Source organism: Cebidichthys violaceus, unplaced genomic scaffold (assembly GCF_023349555.1).
Source record: "Cebidichthys violaceus isolate CVI_PGR_0920_01 unplaced genomic scaffold, fCebVio1.0.p SCAF_74, whole genome shotgun sequence".
In the NCBI taxonomy this organism is placed as follows: Eukaryota; Metazoa; Chordata; class Actinopteri; order Perciformes; family Stichaeidae; genus Cebidichthys; species Cebidichthys violaceus.
The window spans coordinates 706,440-729,528 of NW_027176958.1; the positions used below are offsets into that span (position 1 = coordinate 706,440).

The following is a 23,089-nucleotide window of genomic DNA, read 5'->3' on the forward strand; positions in this document are numbered from 1 at the left end:
CTATTTGCGTTCTCGCTTTCTACCTTTTAATGTTACAAATTCGTACCGCTCTTTCCTCTCCCTTTCCTTGCTTCCCTCTGTTTTGCAGTTGCTCTCATGCAGAAAGAATGGAGTGCCGAACGAGAGGGTAAAAATGGCAGCGCAGTGACATACAGATCCCAGATGTGGTGCCTCAATAATTTAAATTTTATGCCTTTTGTTATCACTTTAATCATTTTCTTTATTCGTTTTGTTTCAGCGATCGGAGAAACAGTTGATAGGCCGAAATGCCATGGGAACAATTTTTATTTGGTGTGTGGTGCAAAGTCTAATTAGAATTAGAATTTTGCTGAGCCTTGAAATGGTTGGTACTTTATCCTGATCGCCTTAGATATTGTTCGAAGTCAGTCATTTGTCATAGCAGAGCACGCTGGGAAGGCTGCTGCTAATCAAGACTCCATCTCCTCCACTCGTTTTCTGCTGCCATTGCACCTCTGTCCAAATAAATGCTGTTGGGTAAGGATGAATGCGGTCTTGGCTCTGACACCGACTCGTACGGGGAGCCCTGCGATGCAGCGTTCATGTTTAAACCAGACTTCAACTTTCAAAGAAAAGAGACAACTCTTGAATTAGTTCAGTAACGGCTCTTAGTTTGCGAACTATCCCAAGCGATTTAATTAATCTTTCTGCTGACTACGACTGTAAATGACGGATAGGAGAGGAGTTTAGTGCACCGAGGTGACAGGTGATGTACGGCGGTAAGAACTTTTTAGGACTTTTTTGGGAGACATTTCCCTTAATGATCCTTGTTTATGTGATTGCAGGCGAAGACAGATCTCGTGCGCTAATTGAAACAAATCACGTGATTACGGCAAGTCTCCGCAAGGTCACCGATCCTTCCGGTGGGTCCCCCCCCCCCCTGTAAAATGACACACCTCTGAGCATGGCCGCTCCACCCCCTGAAGATTAGCCACATAAATAAATTAGACCCGGGGACAAAGGAGCACTCGCTCGCATGTGAAACCTCAGTGGCGGGGGGGGGGGGGGGGGGCCCACAAGCAGTGGCGTTTTTTTGTCATTGTCTGTCAGGGACCGAGGACCGTTTTCCCCAGAACAGCACAGGCATTTTTGCCCCCCCACCCCCTCCCTGCGAGTCAAGGGTCTTTAAAGAAACCGAAGCTGACAACCGTTAACATTTAGAAAATGTACCAATAAATGGCTTTTATGCAGACGTATCCCAACGCCCTGGTGGCGCACACTGTCACGGACAGAGCCGCTCTTCAGGGGTGTCAGGTCGGGTGAAGCCGTCACAGCGGTTCAACCCAAATAAGCCCTCTTCTCGACACCTAAAGCATCCATCAGTGCTTTGGTTTGGTGAAACCACACCGCTGCCCCGTGGCGCATTATATTAAATTCATTTACACGCTTTAGTTATACACTTGCTGCAGCTGCACCATCGGTCAAAGGCCAACGTTCCTTTGATACCTGCAGCTGTAAATGAATTACTAATAATAATAATTACTGAAATCCTCTACTAGTTCTTTGTTTTCATTACCGAAAATATGAACATTTAAACTACTTACTTGATCCATTGTAACATCTGATATGCTGCATATAACTATGAATTATTATTATTATGGCATGGAAGGAACATTAGTACACAACTAGTGCAGGAAGAGATAAACTAATAGCAGCATTTCTATGCTGTTCAAGTGCTGGTTAACAGATGATTTAGGACTATGCACACGCATTAATAGACGTCCGATGCCAACCTCAAAAGGTCTGCTTTGTTCAGCTCAACATGAAGAATTGCCTGGAAGCCACAGCCTTCCCTTGGGCTCCTTTCTTCCAAATGTTCAGAAATTACCTTTGGTGGAAAAAGACCTAACATGGCAAAATGTGCCTTTCAATAGCCAGAGACGTTTTCTTTTTCAGCAACAAGTTTAATTGGAAAGAAGTAGAATTCACTTTGAACAGGCAGAAAAAAAATAAATCGGTGTGACAAGATGATCGATTACCTGTAACTCTACCTGACACAGAAATTAGGGTTTTTTAATGATGGGCTGCCTCTTCTTGGACATGAAATTCAAATGCTCTCCCAAAGTCTACCTTCAGCCATCACTTGTCTCTTGCGCTTGTACGCTCCAAACGCAGGCACTTTGTCTTTGTCACCGGAGAAAGGACATTGTTATTACCGACATGCCTTTGTATTAACCAATTTCATTCCTCTACAGGGAACATCTCATTGGTTTTACCTATGCGGATGGCTCCCAGGACAGATGTATATGATTGTGTTTTTATGAATTTTGCAAAAAAGAAGAAAAAAAACGTTTTATTGTTTATTCCTTGGCTACTTATCCTAAAAGATTGTGACGAGGAAATGGATGGGATGTGATTTTCCCAAAGTAAATAACTAACTACGGCGCAGTGCTGACTATATGGAATCAGTGATCAGGTTCAGCCTTTCCTTCCTATGTATTTAATATATTTTGACACTAAAATAACCATCCATGAAGGGGCACTCATTTACAGTTCATAAAATCCACATATTTCTCATTTATGACCGTAAGATCTGCTTAATGTGACACTTTTCTTGATCAAATTATAAGATGAAGTGTGTCAGAGGAGTTGTGGAGCTAACAGGAGGAAGGGTGGGGGGTGGGGTGGGGGGGGTGAGGTGTTTGCAACTCGGTCGCCTGTGAGAGTAGTGATGCAGCTCCCAGCCGGCTGTCCACATGGCTGGAGGTATTGATCCAGTTATCATTGCTAGATCATCACTATATAGACTCGGCAGCACAGAGAGACACCGACTGACTGAACTGACGGGAGAGTTTCACCGACTCAGTGACCGCCTGCAGAAGAAAGCCAACGCGCTGCGCTCTGGTCGGGACAAACAATAGCAGCGCTCAGGCCTGGTCCCAGTTTATTTTATAGTATTTCATTCTTTTGGTAGATTCCCTAAAACTCTAAATTCCAAAACGTCACAGTAATAGTTACAAGCTTGGTTGTAGAACTGCCCCAGATTTGGTAATGAACCTGCAAAATCTTGTTTTTGTTCATTTGTTTTAATTTGTTTTAACACCTCAACATAAAAATGTACTCTGGCATCCTCATAAACTTGCGATCATAATTCTTTTACACGTTTTAGCATCCTCAAAAATGTTTATGGACTTCTTCCCAAGTCTCCAAATTAAGCATTGCATCTCCAAAATGTAGTTTTTTTGTCATAATTCCATAAATGCCTTAGTAACCCTCAATCCTACTTGGGGTGCGACATTTATTTATATATATATATATATATATATATATATATATATATATATATATATATATATATGTGTCACACTGCAAAATCAAAGTGGTGTATCTTTAAATATTTAAATTACAATCAGAAAACTACACAAAGAAACCCAACGGAAGTTCCAATTGTCATTCTCTGGCGGCTGAGGGATCCTCAGCATCTGCTTGCGACTCGGGCCAGCTCAGGAAAAGAAACTTTATCCTCCAGCTATCCACTCCACTAACTCGCCACTCAGGTGGAGAAAAAAAAAAGAAGTGTTTTACAACATATTATTATATTTTACGGTAGGAGGCAGGAATGCGTCCTTAAATTAATCCAATCTTTATTTTTACTGTCTTCGAGCATCTAAACAACAACATTAGCAAGCTCTCAAACATGCAACGCTCACATTGCCAAACCCTCTCAGAGTACAGACAGAACATGCAATAAGAGAAGCAAATTGCCCAGGACATGCAAGGTTTGCTCCCCTAGAGCAAGGGCTATAAAGCTCACCTCACCTCGCTGAGTTATATGCTAAAGCCCAGATATTTCATTTGCTTGATCACTTTGCCTCATCATAATCACTTTTATACAGATTTATTGCAGCGTGGGTCACAGTGCAGTGGAGGTGCTGCATTCTCCAGCTGTTTATTCCTCCTAAGAGCTTTCTGCTCACCCGGCTCACATGGTCTTTGTCTTATTTAGAACGGAGAAAATGTGAAATATGACAGGCGATAGTGCCCTCATTTGTTCTGTAGATTGCCTCACACACACCTCCCCACATGTCGGTGCCAGTCTCGCTCTACCGGCAACTCCTATCCCCCCCCCCAACACCCACCCATAAGAGCCCACCCTCACTTCCACCCCACGCAACACTACACCCCCCCCCCCCCCACTCTCCCAAGTGTTGTGTGTTGTCCCCTGGCCTCGGCAGTGAGGAGGAGGTGGGCACGGGGCCGTGGAGCACAGCCGCCGCCACCAGCATCGCCTCTGAAGGATAATGCTGTTTATTGCATTTGTCAGGCGAGCGCTGCAATGCTTTGTAAGTCTATTGGCCACTTACTGCCATGTACTTTAAGCCGGTACTGATGTGCCTATTTTGTGTGGTTCTGCTTGTGTTATTTGGCAAATTGACTCGTGGCTGAAGGTTGGAAACGGTCCTCAAAGAATTATAACGCGTTGCATTCTGCTGCTCTTTGTCCCCTCTCTGTCTCCGTTTCACCCTTTTTTTCCTCCTTTATTTCATCCCAACGAATATGTTCCCTCTCTCCGTCTCTACCCCACTTTCTCCCTTTTGTTCATTTGAATAGCTACAGACTAGGACTGATGATTAAAAAATAAGTAATTCCATTACAATTTTTTTTTTTTTTTTTTAAGCCACAGCAGCACCTAGTATATGAGCCCTAGTGTACCATTATTGATGATATCATTATTATGTATAGGATCCCTCAGTGAATAATAACCCATTATCTTTCATTTTTCCTGTTTTTTGTCACTGGATGTTGGAAAGGTTAGGCAATTTATTTTAATGTTAAAACTGTCAGGCACTTACACAGCCATGTCTTGGTTCCCAATACATTCGGCACTTGGGGCCATGATTGGTTTTAAACTAGGCTACATCTTTGAACAAGCTATTCCCACAAATCTCAATGCAATTCTTTGCACTTGGGTTTTTTTATTGAATTGACTTCACGTCACACCGAGACAAAGTAGTCCAGTCCTAATAGTTAAGCTCACTTTAAATAATTTTCGACCCGTGCTGAATAACACAAGAACGTCCTGTTCCTGAAGTCTTTATGTTTAATTCTGCAGTGTTAGAAAAAAACAAAAAAAAACAAGGCAGCTTGATAGTGATACACATATACTCCCACCCATAGACAAAGGAAGAGGAGGAAGAAAAAAAAATGCTCTCAACGCTTCAGTGCATTTAAATTTATACAAACTCTCTCCTTGACAGTGATGAATGCTGCACTGTATTCTACAATATGTTTAATGCATAGGTCTGTTAAGTTAAGTTTTCTATTCCAGCGCTGTGCAGCGAAGTCACCTCAGTAGTGTGCAATATTACAAGTGCCACAACAAGAACACATCAGTCAATATCCGGTGTTTTCATCTCGTCGATTATGATTTCTTCATGTTTGGAATATTCACCAAATGACGGAGATTACCGAGCTGATGGAGGATTCACGTGGTACATGAACTGTGATGCAGCTGTTTTATGATATCTGGCATTACAATGGAATGCATTTCATTTGTATGTTGTTTGTATACAAATGCCTGTTTACTTCAAAACCATAACTGTAAAACAATCTCCAGCAACTTTGATAATTGTCATCTTTTAAGCAAAAAAAACAACAGATTGCTGTTTGTTTTGATCTTACACTGTTGTATTTAAGTAACAGGACAATGCATAAAGAGCGGAACTCTGTATATATATATATATATATATATATATATAATATATATGTATGTATATACATATATACATATATATAAATCATCTGGGACCTTAACACAAAAGGCATGATGGGGTTTAACATGAGTGATGATGCAATTTATTAACTTAAAAGAATAAATTGTGCAACATTTTGACAGATCATCAGCATCGCAGCGGCAATGTGGCAAAACTGAAATAGTGGTTGTTGTAACACATTGTTGGTGGCGTTTGCTCAGGTACCATGCATGCACCATCAGCAACCAATGTTTGAAGAGAGAGAGAGAGAGAGAGAGAGAGAGAGAGAGAGAGAGAGAGAGAGAGAGAGAGAGAGAGAGAGAGAGAGAGAGAGAGGGAGTTATCTGTTCACACAATACACAGTCACTCAGGCAAGGCTTATAGATTCAGGGAAATGGATTCCATGTCAGGATATCACACTTACCAAACCTTTAGAGTGTGGCACCTTACATCCAGGCCTGACTCCACGCTGACACAAATACTCTGTGGCCCATATAAAATCACCTCCACGGACGACCTGTGACAACAAAAGAGCATACGAGAGGTCAATTAATTAAATCCTGCGTAGTAAAAATCAGCTGGATGAGAGAGTCGTGAGCAACACGTCTGGAAGTCTGAGTTAACAACCAAGCTTTATGACCTTGATACTGATCCAATATAACTCCATATTGGTAGTCTAAATACAGTTAAATATGGATGTGCGATTAAATATAAACCTTTAAAAGTGTTTTTTTTGGGGGGTGTTTGTGAAAGGAGGGGGAACACGCTGCAACGTTTTTTTGTTTTGTGATCGCAAACTTGAAGGTGACAGCAGTAAGTAATGTTTTACAAGATTACACAGATGCAATTTATTGCATTTTGAAATGAGTGGGCTCTCGTAAACGCAGGAGGTAGGTGTGCTGCGACCTCTCGACGAGCGGAGGGAGCGGTAACGGCGCCAAACAAAGCCCGACTTGTATTTTTCCCCCGCACTATCTTCTCATCAGCTGAGGTAATTTGCCCAGGCACCGCTTTAAATTGCACCCCAAGTAACAGCTTTTAAATGGTTACCCATTGAGATACAGTAGAGCTCCTTGCGGTATAATGTAATTCAAACACAGTGATCGGAGTGCAAAGGTAGGATGTACTGCTGCTCTCTGCCCATGAGTTTACCTGCTCGGTTTAATGCAGGCGACTGAGAGAAGTAGTTCTTGTAGAATCTTTATTTAAGGACTGTTTTGGTGGACAACAGCACACGCCCAGGTTCAATAACGGAGGAATCTCGTATATATTAACCTCTCTCAGGTTCACCCAGAGTAAAATCTGTTCTTAAAGAGGAGCAACGACTTTATATTGAACCCTACAGACCTCACTCCTAACTCATCAAATATGCTGACTTACCTATTTCAACCCAAGACTTGATCTTTTCCTAACCCTAACCACGTAGTTTTGTTGTGCAATACAACTATAAACTAAGTATATGTTGTAACCCGTGGAAACTGTCTGCCGGGCGATCTCTCCTCACTTAAAAATCATCTCCAAACTTTCCTCCCGATAGCGCAAAACTGTGGCAAAGAAAACCGGGAACGAAAATGACCAACACAGCGCTGGCTCAGTCTGTTAACAGACCAGACAAATCTAGAAAAAGCTCACATCAACCCTACAGGACAATCCACCATTCCATTCCATTCAACCACCATCTCAAACAGATCTAGAGACAAAAACCCACAATCTTTCTTTTTTAATCTGTGTGTGTCTTCTTCTTCATCCTCCTCTTTTTTGTGTTTGCTTTGTTGAGGTTGTACATCTGCTTTTTGCTGTAAATACTTCTGGTATCCACCTGAGGTAAATAAAAGAATACAAATTTAAATACACATGTGCGTGTAAGGAGCGGACATGTATAACTAGAGCTTCACAGCTTCAAGCGCACAGCTCATTTCTGACTCTTCGAGCGGTGCTTGTTTGAAGAGTCAGAAATGAGAACGTGTCGACAGATCACCTTTGAGTCCGTAGCTACAAAATAACCATCTTTGCACATGTTGGTTGGTGCATCGGGATACACATGCGCCAACGTATCCTTTTGATGTTTCCATGTTGTGCTACTCCGACAATGCTGCCACAGCACAACAGCAAACCACAACCGGCTTTATGTCCCTTCTTTGGTTTTATGAGCCATACACGGAGGCAGGGTGATGTAAGGGCTGCTGAACCCTTCCGACTAGAGCAAAGAGTGCGATATGTAAACAGAGCTGCTCGTAGGCGCGCTGATTTACAGCGTTCCCGCCCCGCCCAAGAGCACAAGTCTCGCTCCCTGCTGAATTGGTTGCGCCGCTTTAGTGACAGTACGAGCTCCGATGCTTCTTTTTTTTTTTTTTTTTTTTTTTTTTACCCCTCACCAGTTTTTATGGCGACTTTGCAACTTCTGACTCGCTTGCTAAAATGTACCCCAAAAATGGTCGCCACACACACACACACACAAACACAGACCCTTCACCCCCTCCCCAACAGGAAAACCACTTCTGTTGTCAGAGATCAAGCATATCCTCAGACTCTTGATATGCCATCTGTATCTTCACCCCCCACCCCACCCCTTCTTGAGATTAAGTAAGGTGGGGTAACCAAGCCGCAAAAGGTTTTTAACATCTGTGCTGGGCTGCTGTAAGTGATACTGAGGAGTTATAATTAAAGGTTCCGACTGAGGGAACAGTGTTTAATGTGGAGCACCCCTCTGCTATCCATCTGAAGTAATGGGGTGCAATGCAAGCACCCGACTGCCACTCCCCAGGCCCCGTTTCACTCTCTCATCTTTACCCCACCTCTGATGGATGGGGAGGACCGGCGGCCAACTCTACAACGACTTCGACTGATAGCGCACCACAGATCTCTCTCCCTCTCTCTTTCTCTCTCCCTCTCTCTCTCTCTCTCGCTTTTGGCTTTCTTCTCATTGTGCTGGCATTGTTAACTGTTAACGTGAACGATAGCTGGAGGAACGACTTGATTCCAGATCGCGACTTAATTGAGACAATGCGATGAGGACGTATCGGGGGGGGGGGGGAAACGTGGCGAATGACAAATATCGCAGGAGCTGTCTTTGACCTTTTCCGTTGACGGTGAAAGAAAAAAGAAAACGGCACAATGCTGGATAAATCAAGCGCAGATCATTTTTGCGTTAACACAAAGACGTGCTCTTGGGTTTGATGGAGCCTGGAGATGAAGCCTGTGATAAACATGAGCTCCTTATACGAACATAATGCACTCCAGTGATGCACACACTAACCTGCATGCTATGGTAATAGGCCAATGTGTGATTACAATGAAGCGTTTGCTGGCATCCCCATCAGATGAAGCATTCAGGATTTTGTTTATGGTATTCTCAGATTTACCACGGCTGTAACACGAGCAAGTGCTGAAGACATCTTACGTCCTTAATGACACCTTCATCTGTTTCTGTTCTTATTTCTTCCACTGCGAACAGGCGGAGTTCCTTCAATCGCCTCAAACGCCGGCCCTCATTTTTCATGCCTGTGCCAGAAAATCAGTTGTGACAGGTGAATTCTGACAGTACAGAAAATCTACCCTCAGTCATTAGTGTTAATATTATGTTTCTTTGGCAATCCCTCATCATTTTTGGGCCTCATTGACTATTTTTCTTTATAAGATATTAAGTATTCAAACCTCATTTACATCCTTATTTTTCAATTTGCTGCCGCAGTAGTTTAATTTATTCCATATAATTTCTTTTTCTGAGAGGGACATTAATCATTGCCTGTTCCTTTTAGTGCCTCTGGGATTTTTTTTTTTTCTTTTTTTTTTTTTCTAAATCAATAAAATAAAGGCTCTTCCTTTGCTGAATATGATAAAACATTTTGCCAAGGGATATCAGTGTCCTAGCCAGCATGCTTCCTCCTTCTTGTTTTATTCATTTCATATTCCAGGCTTGTTTATTTATCTTTCGGCCTAATGCATGCGCTTGTCATACACACATACAGTACACAGAGGGAGAGGTCGTCCATTCAGCAAAAATAAAAAAAATAGAAAAGGGTAAGAGTGCAGCCAGTCGTTTTATCATTCCCAGCGAGTGGCCTTCCCCTTGATCATCTTCATAAGGCGCCACGTGATTTCTTTTTTTTTTTTTTCCCTTTCATTTTTAATAGCTGATGTGGGATAGTCAAGTGTGAAGAAGGGGGAGGTTGTTATAGAAATTTAACTATCCTTTACAAATTGATTCACACTTCACCAGCGCACAAGGTCCAGTAGGTAAATTACCAGGAGGACACAATCTTAATTCTCTGCCTCCGTGGCATTACCGCTCCGTCCGGAGACGATCGCGGCATTAGTGGATGTAGGTAGTTGTAGGAAGATAAGAGAAATGTGTCAAGACTCCATCTCTGAAACGGAAACTGAATGTGTGTAAGTGAACTCTTTGACGTTACGTCTCCATGGTTGTAACACAACCTGTTGTCTTTTACTTCCTCTTAAATGACATTGACGTCAAACAGGACATTTCACATATTAAGTGAATGAGTGATAGATCATAAAAAAAAAAAAAATTAAAAAAAAAAAAAAGTTTTCAAAGTGTTCAGCCAAATGAATGGTGGGGTCTTACTTTAAATGCCCCCCCCCCCCCCTCCCCCCCCTCCTCAAAGCCAAACTGCTCATTACTATGGGGCGTTAATCTATATTAAATCATTAGAAAAATGGTCGTCCAAAAGAGTTCAAGTCAGCGTTTTCCAAACATTCACTCCTAATGACATCATTCTTCTGCTGTCATTAAGGATATTAAAAATTCATTAAGAAGAAAAGTACTGCTGAGTGGTAACAAATCAGTGAGCATTCCCCCTTCAAGACTAAAGACTAGAGACTGTGGCAAAGTTTGAGGTAGATTGTTAAATGACATGGGGCTCGGTTTTAATGCCACTGAGGGGTTGTCAGACATGGTTGTCAAACGGACCATAATTCCACTTGTTAAAAGCAACAAAAAAAAAAACACACACACACACAATTCACATGTTACTTCAAATAATCAAAATAAGCCTGGATGTTAAACTGTACAGCACAGAAATGATCTTTAGGGCTTTCAAGTGACATTAATGTCTCTAATAATGAACAATGGCAAAACTATATCAAAACGTCACGTTCTCACAAAACTCGCGCATTACAGTCCAAGTATCATTTATGTAGTTTTATGCTCATAAAAACACGCTTTTTCCGCTGCAACAAGCAGCCCCGCCTTCACAAGCGTGAGACTGTTTATGCAGAAGTTTGTCAAATAGAACAATTTTACTGAAAATGCATGTTCTGGAAGCGACTGGATAAATGGGATTATACAGATTATATTATTATACGTTTTTCGATTCTTCAAGTTTTCTTTACAAATTCAAGAGAACACAGCGAGAGTAATTGATACACACATGGTCATGTTGTGGGTATAGTATTTCTTTACTTCTCTGCATATTTTTTTCCATGTATTCCTGAAACCTAGAACAAGCTAAGTCCTTAGAGGTCCAAAATAATACTTATGAATAGAAATAATAAAAGAAAAACACGACTGCTTTACAGTGCATGAAGCACATCCCTCTGCTTTACTCTTAAATGTCATGACATGATATCCAATCGTTCTACTTTTTTTTCCAGAAAACAATAACAGACCTTGGTATTAAGCTGGGGGAGCTACAGCAGCACAAAGCGGGCGGTTCACATTCCTCTCTGCTTTGCGGTGTTTTATAAGGTAATACCTGCCCATAATGTGTTTGTACTTTACATCTCACAGTACTTAACATTTGCACTCCATTTTGTCGGTCAGGGCCCAGTGAGTATGTACAACAATTTCATTTATGCTATAGGGTTCTCTCAGCATTTTAATGGTTTCAACTGAATACACATCTTGTTGGATATATACTGTATACACAGTACGCTGCATTTTATCGATGTAAGCCTATGTTCGGTGCCACCACGGCCCATTGCTCTATCAGGTTTGCCATCAAGACGCCGAAGCCTCGGCGCTTCTAGTAGCCTGTCCAATTCATCTGAGTATAACAAGTGAAGTCTTCGACCCCCTCAGTCTCTCAGCCACAACCAAACACATTACACCCAACCGGAGTCCTCTTTTTGGTTTCTACGGTGACGCCTCTCCACAGAGGCTCGTGTGCAAAGTGCAGCTGCTCTGCATGAATCCGGTACAGTTCTTATTAAATTTAAAAGTATCCTTTTATTTAGCGAGCACATGTCACGTGTATAAACAACTTATGTCAGTGTTTACTGTACTACAGAGCAATACATATGTGGCAACTAAGGGGGGGGGGGGGGGCATCCCATTAACACATTGTTGATACGTTTTTCTGTATAGTTGCAACCTCAGTCAGATTGTATTATTCTACCAGATTTTTCTTTTCATTACATTTTATTAGCAAAAGAGCTGCAAGTAGGATCACTCTGTTGTTTTCATAATTAATTGATTGATGATTTTGTCTATAAAATATCAGAGAATAGAGGAACATGTATGGAATATGTGCCAGACGATATCTTAAAATGTCTTTGTTTTGTTAAAACAATTGTTTAAAATTCAAAGATGTGACGTAAATACTAAAGACTGACGTAAAAAAACAAAAACAAGTAAAGACTCCCATTTGAGAAGCTGGAACCAATAAATGTATGTCAAACAATTTATCAATCATTATTATCCACTAATCGTTTCAGCAATTAAAGCTCCACTTCCAACTCGTGTCAAACTTGATGGCATCGCGCCTACAGGTGGCGCTACGGCAACATGACTCTTGAGATTTTACACGATCTTTTCTTGTACAAAGCAGGTAGGATTTACTGTTGCTTTTAGCTAAAAGCACCTTTAATAAACCAAGTGTATATCTTCTATCATTGAACTAGTTGTGGAGGTTTCTGGTCCTGTCCAGTACTGGGATGTCTCTTCCTTTATTCTCTGTAAGTGGTCGTCTTTTATTCGCCTGCCAAGATGGGAATTTATTCCGAACAAACTACTGGAAACATAAAACACATCCCGGAGGTAATCCTGCACACCAGCTGTACTCAACAACTGTAAAACAAAGCAAAACCTTGAATCACTATTTTCGGTTTTATCCGTCTGAGTGACAAAAAAAAAAAAAGAAAAAGAGAAACAGGAAGCAGAGAGGAGTTATAATACGCCACCCTCTTACCCCACCTCCTTCGAACTGATCGACATTAGTTTAAGGAATGTGAAATGAAAGAGGGAGTGCTAATGAGTGATGTGATGGCAGAGGCCTGCCTTGCTCGGTAGGACACACGTTGGACAGTGGAGGAGGAGGCGGCTGGGCACCCGGAGTAATAACGCTGATGAGATCTTAGCAGGGTGATCTGATTTCAATGTGAATTAGAGTTAAAGAGAGCTCCCTGCCGGGCTCATACTTAGGACAATCTCCCTCGCTACCAGACATTCATTGTTAATATGACATTCCCCGGGATCCTGGCTAATAACGGTCTCAGAGGGTGGGGTCTTTTATGACTGCAAGAAAAGAAAAAAAACAAAAACACACACACACACACACACACACACACAGCCATTCTGCCTTTTGCTTAATGTTTATCTCTCGGGAATTGCACAGTGGCGTGGCACACAGCGGCGACGCAATCTCTTTTAATTCTCTTTCTGGTCTGTTTACACTCACAGGAAGAGCTAAGAAATCAGGAGGGTGAGGGGTGGGGGGGTGGGGGGGGGGGGGGGGGGGCGTCTTCAGCAGACACACTCCGCCACATCTACCCTACAGCAGCTAATGCTTCAAGGCCATTATATTGTGATTGGAAATCTAATAAACAAATCATCGATCTTAATGCGAGTCTACGCCAAACATTGGGGGGGGTGGGGGGGGGGGGGGGGGGGGGGGGGGGGGGTGAGAGCCACTTGTGTTTCAAAATCTGACACAACCACACATGGAGGCTAGAGGATGATCAGCTGACTGGAGTCTCCGTTGTGATCTCGTGGCATCCTCCCTGTTCTGGCGAGTTCTAATTAAGGCCTCTGGGTAACTCCAGAGATTCCCCCCACCCCCCCCCCCCACCCCATTTCTTTCTCTTCACAATTTCAGCAAATATATTATTGAATCACATTATCTGTTTTTTGCTTCGGTCCCATTACTCACAGCGAACAATCTGTAATGATGGTCTATCATCAACGTGGTGGGTCGCGTTGCACCATTGATTGTAATCCTCCAAAACAGCTTTTATGTTTATGAGAAATCACCCTAAGAGCAGTCCGCATCGTATTTCCCTTCATGCAATTATATATTTTGGTGCGATCGCAGATACTTTTTTTTTTTTTTTTTACTATTGATCAAGGTGCGCATGCCCACACAGACAGAACCGGCAATGGCGGTCTCCTTAGCTTTCTATCGTCTGTAGTGGGACAAACAACACCGCGGAGTTGAAAAAAAAAAAAATCCATCAGAGCTGACAGGTCCATTACACGCCGACATCAAACTGCTTTTGGTGGTCTTGAACCCTTTCTGTCCACTCTGTCCCACTTGAAGTATTACAAGCAACTTGAAATATTACAGAAGAACAATTTGTCAGAGGCAAACGGAGCAGTTTTGAATTTGCGATCTGTGATTTTGTTCGTGTTGGACATTAATTCAACAAGAAATAAAAATAATAATAACAACCGTGACGGATTAGGAGCGACTTTTAAGAATGATTTATTCAGTTGGTTATAATGAGCGGTATTAAGAAGCCTTCATCACATATTCAAAAAGTGCTGAATTTGAATGTACAATGAGGAATACCCAGGACGTTCATTATGAGAGTTTGTTATTGTTGCGTAAGGGCGAGAGCCACCAAATCAGCTCCCGCAGGACCACTGCCTCACCAGGCCGCTCCGCTTACCCCTCCCGACTCGTCCAGAGCCAGTCTGCTGAAATAACAGGATCGCGGACATTTAAATGATTTCACTTGTGACAGGCCTGCTGTGACAGTACAACAGATTCTGCTGAACAAATAGGCCGTGGAGGGCTGCCGGGGGGGTCCCAGGAGTCAGGCCCACCGAAGCCCTCGGGCTCTGTTTTGTAAAAAAAAAAAAAAAGGGACTTGTTTCAGTATGGCGGCACTTCTGGAAACATATTGGACCCTTGTAACAATGAATGAAATGCTAATTCTCACAGACTGTGTGGATTGCGGGTCTTTGTCTGCGTGTGTGTGTGTGTGTGTGTGTGTGTGTGTGTGTGTGTGTGGTCACATGTGCCTAAGAGTAGACTTTACTAAATGTAGTAGAATTTGCTCAGAATGAATATCAGATGACATCTGCCTCTCTGACGACGGTAATAATTGAGATTTCGGTCTGAACTCTGAATCCGCTTCACGCTGGCCTTGGGTTAGAATGACTCGGGCCTTATTTTTAGAGCGCGAGGTGCTGCTTGTCCTTTGACAGCCGGCATAGGTGGGACTCCCTGAAGGCATTATAAGTTTATGATGGCGTGATGAGGAGGAGGCCAGCCAGCATCTGCTTAAAAAAAAAAAAAAAGCCAACCCAAGCTCTTTCTAAACTTACCTTTCTTTGTGTGGGGAATTGGACAAAAGCCATAGTTCCCTCTGGTCTGTCAAAGCTATTCTATAATCAACCAACCGTGGCTCTCCCCTTAAAGAATAGGAAGACATTATTCAGCTTCCTCCTTCTGATCTTGGGGCCACAACAAACCATGTAAGCCATGGCTGACTGGTTAAAGCGGAGAAAGAAAAAAGAAAAAAAGAGGAACACAATGTCCCCCCTGTCAGCGAGTGCAGATACAGAGAGGCCTATGAGCCGGGCACCACGTGACCCCCGTGGACCACCGCCTCAACCACGGTGGCCACACCGCCGCTGAGCAATGCCACACAGAGAGAGGCCTTGAACCCAAACGCTCTTCCGCTGGGTCAGACGTCAAAAAGAAGGGGAGTCATTGCAAAACTGCGACTACAACTGAAAGATTGTTTCTTAATCAAAAGCTGTTACCGCGTATTTAAGAGTCCAGCGTATGAAAGCGAACGAGTAATCAGTTAAGTATTCAGCCGTTCTGTCTGCCAGTTTGTCATTTAAGGAAGAATTTGTACCGTGAGAAGCCTGGAAGAAAGAAGAAAAAAAAATGAAGGGCTTTATTTTGTATGTGTGATCTACACAGATTGAAGCTACCACAACACTAGGAGCCGTGCTTGAGCTCATTTCCCCCTGGCTGACTGAAATGTAGAGACTTAACACTCACCCAGAACATTTACTGGCTGGATGGTCTCAGTTTGCCAAACTGCAAAAAAAAAAAAAAAAAAAAAAAGGGATTTTAAATTAAAGACGAAGGCAAACTCTCAATGCCGCGATTCTCACGGGGGAAAAAAAAAAAAAAAAAAAAAAAAAAAAGAGCAAATGGATGTGAATTCTGTAATACTTTCACTTAGCAGTAGATAATCCAGACTAGAAACATTATGACTTGAAGAAAAAAAAAAAAAAAGCATTCACTGTAGTTATTAAGTGTGTTTTCTCAAAACAAGTCTTCAAACAAAACACACAATCCAGGAATCTCTGAGCATCACAAAAGACACCCATAAAAAGCACAGTTGTTAATTAAAAAGCAAGAATAGAGTTGTTGTTTTTCAAATGACTGCTCATAAACGGTATAACGTAGCGTTCCCTGTGTGACACCATATATATATATATATATATATATATATATATATATATATATATATATATATATATATATATATTGTAATCCCAATTCTTTTTTTTCCCCGTGCCTCAAGCTTAACCGAAGCCACTTCAGAAAAAAAAAAAAACTGTTATTATTCCGCTGAGCAACGTTGATTTTATAAGTGTACTGCCAATGATCACGCAGTGAGGCACTGAATGTTAAATAGGTAAAGAGCCCCGTGGCAGAGGCATTGGCCCCCTGTTACCACTTAGCCCTATTTGGCCGGCCTCACTCACACTCATAATTAAGACCCCCTACTGTGAATATAAATGGCCCCCTCAATCAATAGTGATAGAGGGAAATAAAGAGACAAGAGACACGTGGAGACCGTGGGCACATCTCGGGGGCAAACATGATGGCGTTATGAAAAGGAGCAGCTTGAAAGCGGCTTTTACTTTGACATGGGAGCTAAGGTTGTAATTGTCCCTCGGGGGACCAGAAGCTCTTGTTATTAGAAAACAATTTCTCCCTCTAGGCCACTTCTTCTTCTTCAGCCCGAGGGCAGGTTTCACTCCTCCACCCCGTTATCCAGGTTCACACTCTCGTGATGCGAATGAATAAAAAGTTAGAAAGATTGTGATTCTCAGTTCTAATGAAGAATGAAATACAGTTATTACTGATTTGTCACAAAGAACAAACAGATCAGGACCGCAAGAAAATCTTCTTGCAGTCGAGGGATGAGTGAATTTGCACTGCTGTCTTTGTTGGTCTGTTTCCGGCTTCCTTTGTTCTGCTTGCCACCTTCATGTAATTCACACTGTCCTGCGCTAAACATATATCATTTCCTATATTTACCTCGTTCCCTGGCTAATTTCAAAAGGTTCATTTCCTGGAATGAATCCCCTTTGTCAAATCCATTGATCCTTGCAAATCTAGAGCAACATTACTGTTTGTATAACAAATTGACCTGTAATGTAGATTAAGTCAAGTGGGGTGGGGAAAAAAAGGAATGGGGGGGGGGAGAAAAAAAAAGAAGTGAAAAATGCCCATTAACATTTTGCCTTGTGAGTTTGTGTGGTTAATTTAAAACATTTAAGGCTGGAAATGAGCTTCTCCATCAAATGTCCCACTTCCATTTACATTTCTTGCATACAAGTCAATTTGTGGCTGCCCCACACCATAAATCATTGCCACCGGAATGCTGTGTCGGTACCTCTAGACATTACCCTGGCGCGTGGTACTTAAAAAAAGCAATTTAGAACTCCATTTGCTCAAAAAAAAACAGAAAAAAAAAACCAGTGTGCTTTCAGCAGACTCACACTTCTCCCAGCAAAATGAAGATTAAACAGCATTGCCTAAAAGAGTTTTATTGTATATGAATGTCTTACAATTGTTCTAGTTGTCTTTTTTTCCCTTCTTCTTCTGTGTGATGTATGTGCCTAGAAATGGGTTGAATAAACATGTATTAGTGTGTTGTGACTGCAGCTGGAGGCATTATTTTTTATTTTTTTTACAAAAGCACTAACAGTTATTTTCCTTATCGATTAATCTGCACTTTTCTCTCAATTAGCCAATTCATCATTTTGTCTATAAAATGTCAGAAATAGTGAAATATGCTGTGAACGAGTGAGTCCAAAAGGGGGGTGTCCTCAAATGTCTTCTTTTGTACAATAAGGCCCAAACCTCAAAAGACATCCAGCTAACTGTCATTTATGAGGAAAAAAACAGCAAATTACTGTAATTTGAAAAGCTGGAACCAGTGAATTTTTGCTTTAAAAATAACAATTAATCAAATAAAGTGTTTTAAAATCACCTAACAGATGAATCAACTGATAGTTTCAGCTCTTGAAATATTCATGTAACACGGCCGTATTGTGGTTTTTTTTTGGTATCTTTTTCCATCCGTGATATTGACCTCACAACCTAACCCTGAAGAGCCGCTGCAGCACCCTGGCAGAGAGAAAGTGGAAATAAACCCACAGGTCTGTTTACTGTGCTTCCATTCACCATCAATAATGGGCTGATAAAAGAGATGCTATCTGACCAACCAGAAAGCAGTGGTCAGTAAAATAGGTACAATATTGTGTCACGTATCTGGAAATAATTGATGACCCCCTTCAAAGGGATCTCAAACGGGGCATTGGGAAATCATTTTCAATCTATGGCTTAGCAGATGAAACAAATGCTCCCGGCTTGCTTTGTCAATTCTCACTCCTTAGGGTCAAACAAACAGCTTTTCCAGGGCCAGCTCAAAGGCTAGTGTACAGGCAGCCAAGCTTAAAATGTCCCTTGTCCTCCACAAAAATGATACAACGGAGCATTTCATATACCAACAGTTTGTTATTTGTCATTGACAAACTTATAATAAGAGGGGCCTTCGTATTCATTGACCAGGTGACCCTTGCATTCCCAAAGCATCCAGCTGTGTCCTCACAAAGTCTCTGGTCCATGTCTCCACTGAGCTCTCATTATGTCCAACTGTTTATTAAGACACAAAAGGAGGAAGGACGGACAAAAGAGACGCAAGAGGGGTAAATATAAGATTAGTCAAAAAATAACATGTATTGTGTAGTGCGTGTGCACTAATAAGGCTTTTCACTTGCAAAAGATTAGTCAATTAATAAATGGGAGTACTATTTTGATAACTGATTCATCCATAAAGTCATTTTTAAGTACAAATGTCATTCTTCTAACATAATTTACCAAATATCTTTTGAGTTTTGGACTGTTGGGCAGACGAAAAAAAAAAACACATTTAAAGACGTAACATCCGCCCCTGAGAAGCTGTGATGTGACATTTTTCGCGATTTTTATTTATTTATTAGAAAAAAACTTTTCAGATTAATAATAAAAATAACTGTTGGTTGCAGCTCTGTGTGTGTGTGTGTGTGTGTGTGTACTAAGTACAGGTTGAAGTGTGGGGCCAGTTAGTGTTTCAATGGTCTGTTTTTGATTTTAGCACGAGGGCGGTTTGTTGTCTACTCAGCAACTCCTCGACTGATTAGTTTAGCTTGAGTGATACCGGCGGCCACACAACGGAGGCTATGGAGGGAACATCCTCACATCCTCACAGTCAACACAAAGCAAGCAGCTAGAGTGAAGCGCCGCTGCTGTGCCAAACAGCTAATGAATCAATAAATTCAAATATTTACAATTATTTGTTGATGGAGTTGTTGTAATTATTTGTCGATGGTCGTGTGTCCAACAGCACAAATAAAAAATAAAAAAAACGATGTTTTATATGAATCCAATGGATGCAAAGTTGACACATTGCAACATTTTTTTATTTTATTTTTTTACATAATTAGCAATGCAAAATTCATGGCCGCTTTAATTGATCGACACTGAATTTCATAATTGGATCAGAACTTTGTGTGAAAGGGAACGTGTCATCAAATAAATGGCCGATATAATTCATCAATAGGCTGGGAACTAGACGCGCACCCCCCCCCCCCCCCCCCCCCCCCCACCCCCGTTTCTAATTACAAGCCGGCAAAACTTTTCAAACACATCCTCCTGTGGTGCAGAATTCCTCCTCTCCATTGCTCTGAGAACACTTTCCCCCATTTCTCCAGCTGGCTTGTCGCAGGCCGTGGGGGGGGGGGGGTGGGGGGGTGGGGGAATCGACCGGCCACGCGCACTGGCAGCCCCCACATCTTACACACTTCTGTGTCCACAGGCCTCCTGCTCGCCTCTGTGAAACCAACACTTTATTCTCCACCAGCAGGGCCAGGAGCATGGTGGGGGGGGGGGCATGGTACGGCATTACCAAGACAATGGGGCCATATGGGGAACAGAAGGATCTCCCGCTTCGCCTTTTCAGCGCACAACAAACGGTTGCAGCGTATTATGCGTGGCGGCGGTCACTTTAGGGTTACAGTTTTTAGCATAACAACTGAAGAGAAAGGGAGAGTCATTTTATCCCCATTTAGGGCCATTATTGGCACGACGCAAGGGGGTGAGATTTATGGTTTTTCGAACAATACCCTTCTCGGTCAACATACTGGCGACGGCCCGGGCAGAGATAATGGTGCCGCGGCGTCATGTTCATCAAATCAACATCACGTCAAAAGGCGGCCGCTCGGGTTGATTTGTGTGCGCGTTGACTCCCGGGCCACGTGAAATCTCATTATTCCTTTCTTCCCACTTCTTTAAATGCATATTTGACACACAATAGAGAGGCCCGGATAATAGCGAGAGCGACAAAAACACGTGTATGTGTCGATTTATCTCGTCGACAAGTCCAAGAGAAACAAACGCGAGCGGCGTGCACGGAACGCCAACGAGGCGGCCGTGACGTCACAACGCAGGGGGGCGCTGCGGAGTGATGCAACTGCAACTGTCTGAACATCTTGCGTGTTGATTGGAGCGTCGCAGATCCGGTGACGGTAGAGTGCAGATCCAATCCATTCCCGGTGTATGGCATCTTCACACACAGTCAACAAAGCAGGGAGAATCATATGGTGAAGTGTTGCTTGATCTACGACAAGCGCGTCAACGCCAAGAGACTGAGAGTTTGTCTCCGAGAGGATGCTTTAAATATCCTCTTCAGTGAACGGCTGGATTCTCCTGAGACCCCGTGTGTGTGCAAACTTTAACGAATTCAGCTCAAGACGTCTTTTTGGGTTTTTAACAAATACTCTAAAAAGTGCAAAAGATATGCCATCGGAATCGTTATCGGCGCCTATGGTGTCAATAATTATTCTGCATGTAATGAATTTTCTATCCTCGTGATCGTGGCTCGTAATGGATTTAGGACACCGAAGGGTCCTCTAAAGAAGATGAGAGCCTATTGATCCACAAGATAAATGCTCTTTAGGATGTTAATAGTCTAATTTGCTTTAATGATTTCTCCTAGCACTTCCCCAGTCAAGGACAGGATAATATACACTTAAAAAGGCATTTCAAAGCAGAAGCACGGGCAACTGGACGCTTCCTGCATAAAAATGTAGGGCGTTTGAGTCGAATGTTTGAAATTGATGATCAACCCCACCATTAGTTTTGTCTTTATTTGCTTCCTTCCGAGGTAATTATCATGGATTAATGTTTTTTTCTGGAGTTGTCACGCGAAATAACATTAGCGGTATCCATTTCCAGAATAACCTGCCCAGGTTCTAATAAGCAGAATAATAACGCTCGCAGGTTTTTCTTTGATGTGGCACTAAAGCGCACATTGAACACATGGTGTGTGTGTGTGTGTGTGTGTGTGTGTGGGATGGATGGCTGACGCATTATTATTTAATTAATTAGCTGTCAATTATCAACACAAATTATCCCAAAGATGTCTCGTATTTGTTAATTATTTGTGTGAGGAGATCACAGAGTGAACAGCTTTTTAGTGCATCTAATTTTAAATATTGAATAAATATTAACATGTCATTGTATAATGAGCCCTTCCAACACATTCTGTTAGTAAATCTTTTGCTCCATGGCTGTAAGTGACATTTTTTTTTTGGATTTTAGCCCATCACCGGAGCAAATTTTAATCTCAGACAAAAGGCAGTGTAGTATGACACACCAGAGACAAGATGAGCTATTGCTTTAGCAGTTTCAGGCATAAATGACATTGACTTCTGGGAGATGGAACTCTTTAACATGCTCTGCACCAACTGAGTCACATCTGCCGTTGACAAACAGCTAAGGAGTAACCTGAGTCTATGTTCTCTTTACTGGCAATTTTTACATTTTATCATTGAAGTCAATGAGCCAATCTGCAATTTACGCCGTGGAGAGCGGGATGAGTGTATTCAGAACCCGGTCACACACCCAATCTCCTACTAAAGAGCAGCGATAATGTAATAATGCCTCACTGATGTGCCAGGCAGTAATGGTGCTGAACATCTCCCATTCATCCAACACTACCTGATCATTGCTTTAACGGTATAATACATTACGGCTGGAAATAGCTGTAAACCTCCAACTTTATCTTGGGAAATGTGCACTCCTTTTTACCTCGGGAAACGTTCCTGTCCCTCGGTAATAAAAGGCAGAGCTATCAGGATGAAATGGAAAGAGATTGAAACCCCTCCGTCTCTGACAGCCAATGCACAGATACACAGAGTATGGCCCGGTTTTTTTTTCTCCCTTCTTATTCTGTAGCCTACAGGCTGTTTGTATTATTATGAAAATAGGTATTATGATCTTACGCTTCCTCCCAGAAGAAAATGGAAAAAAACAGGAGAAGTCCGCTTTTTTTCCTCCTTCCCCCCCTTATGACTGTAAAGTAGGTCTGATTGACCGTTACTTCACTCCGTTTCTTAGCCCTGTCAATTCTTGCCTCCTTGACAAATGACACTTAGTCGTCTGTCAATAATGGCCCACGTAAATGTGCTTAAATGGGCCAGGGCACACCATGTTATGGCTGTTCATCCCATTTTAAATTACTTTCTGCCTTACATAATTACAGAAACCTGGTAGGAGAGGGCAGTTCGAGCACAGAGAGGCGGCGTGAAGCACAGAGGCGGCGGCAGAGGCGCGTACGGTATCAGGCCGCGGGAAACATAAATAACACGCCGAACAAAGCCTCCCGATGACTGAGGAGAGACAGAGGAAGAGCAAGAAGGTGATATCAGCCATTAACCTTATATAAGGCCGTTTTGTAAATCAATGTCACTCACATTTAATAACAAGTGTAATCAAAGGAATTATGCAAATCTAATTTGATGCCTCTTGCATTATGCAAATGTCAGCCAAATATAATGAATCCTGACACCTGACCAGTGCAGTATACAGCATGGGTGGTTCTCGTTGTTAAGGACCGAC

At 42.2% G+C, this 23,089-nt stretch overlaps 1 long non-coding RNA gene across 1 annotated transcript in view; it reads right to left on the reverse strand.

Moving 5' to 3' along the window:
- Positions 1 to 6,046: 6,046 nt before the first annotated feature.
- Positions 6,047 to 23,089, reverse strand: part of LOC137892015 (uncharacterized) — a 37,457-nt gene continuing 20,414 nt past the window's right edge. Inside the window, exon 3 of the long non-coding RNA XR_011105391.1 lies at positions 6,047 to 6,228. This is a non-coding gene — a long non-coding RNA (uncharacterized lncRNA). The remainder of the gene's footprint in view (positions 6,229 to 23,089) is intronic.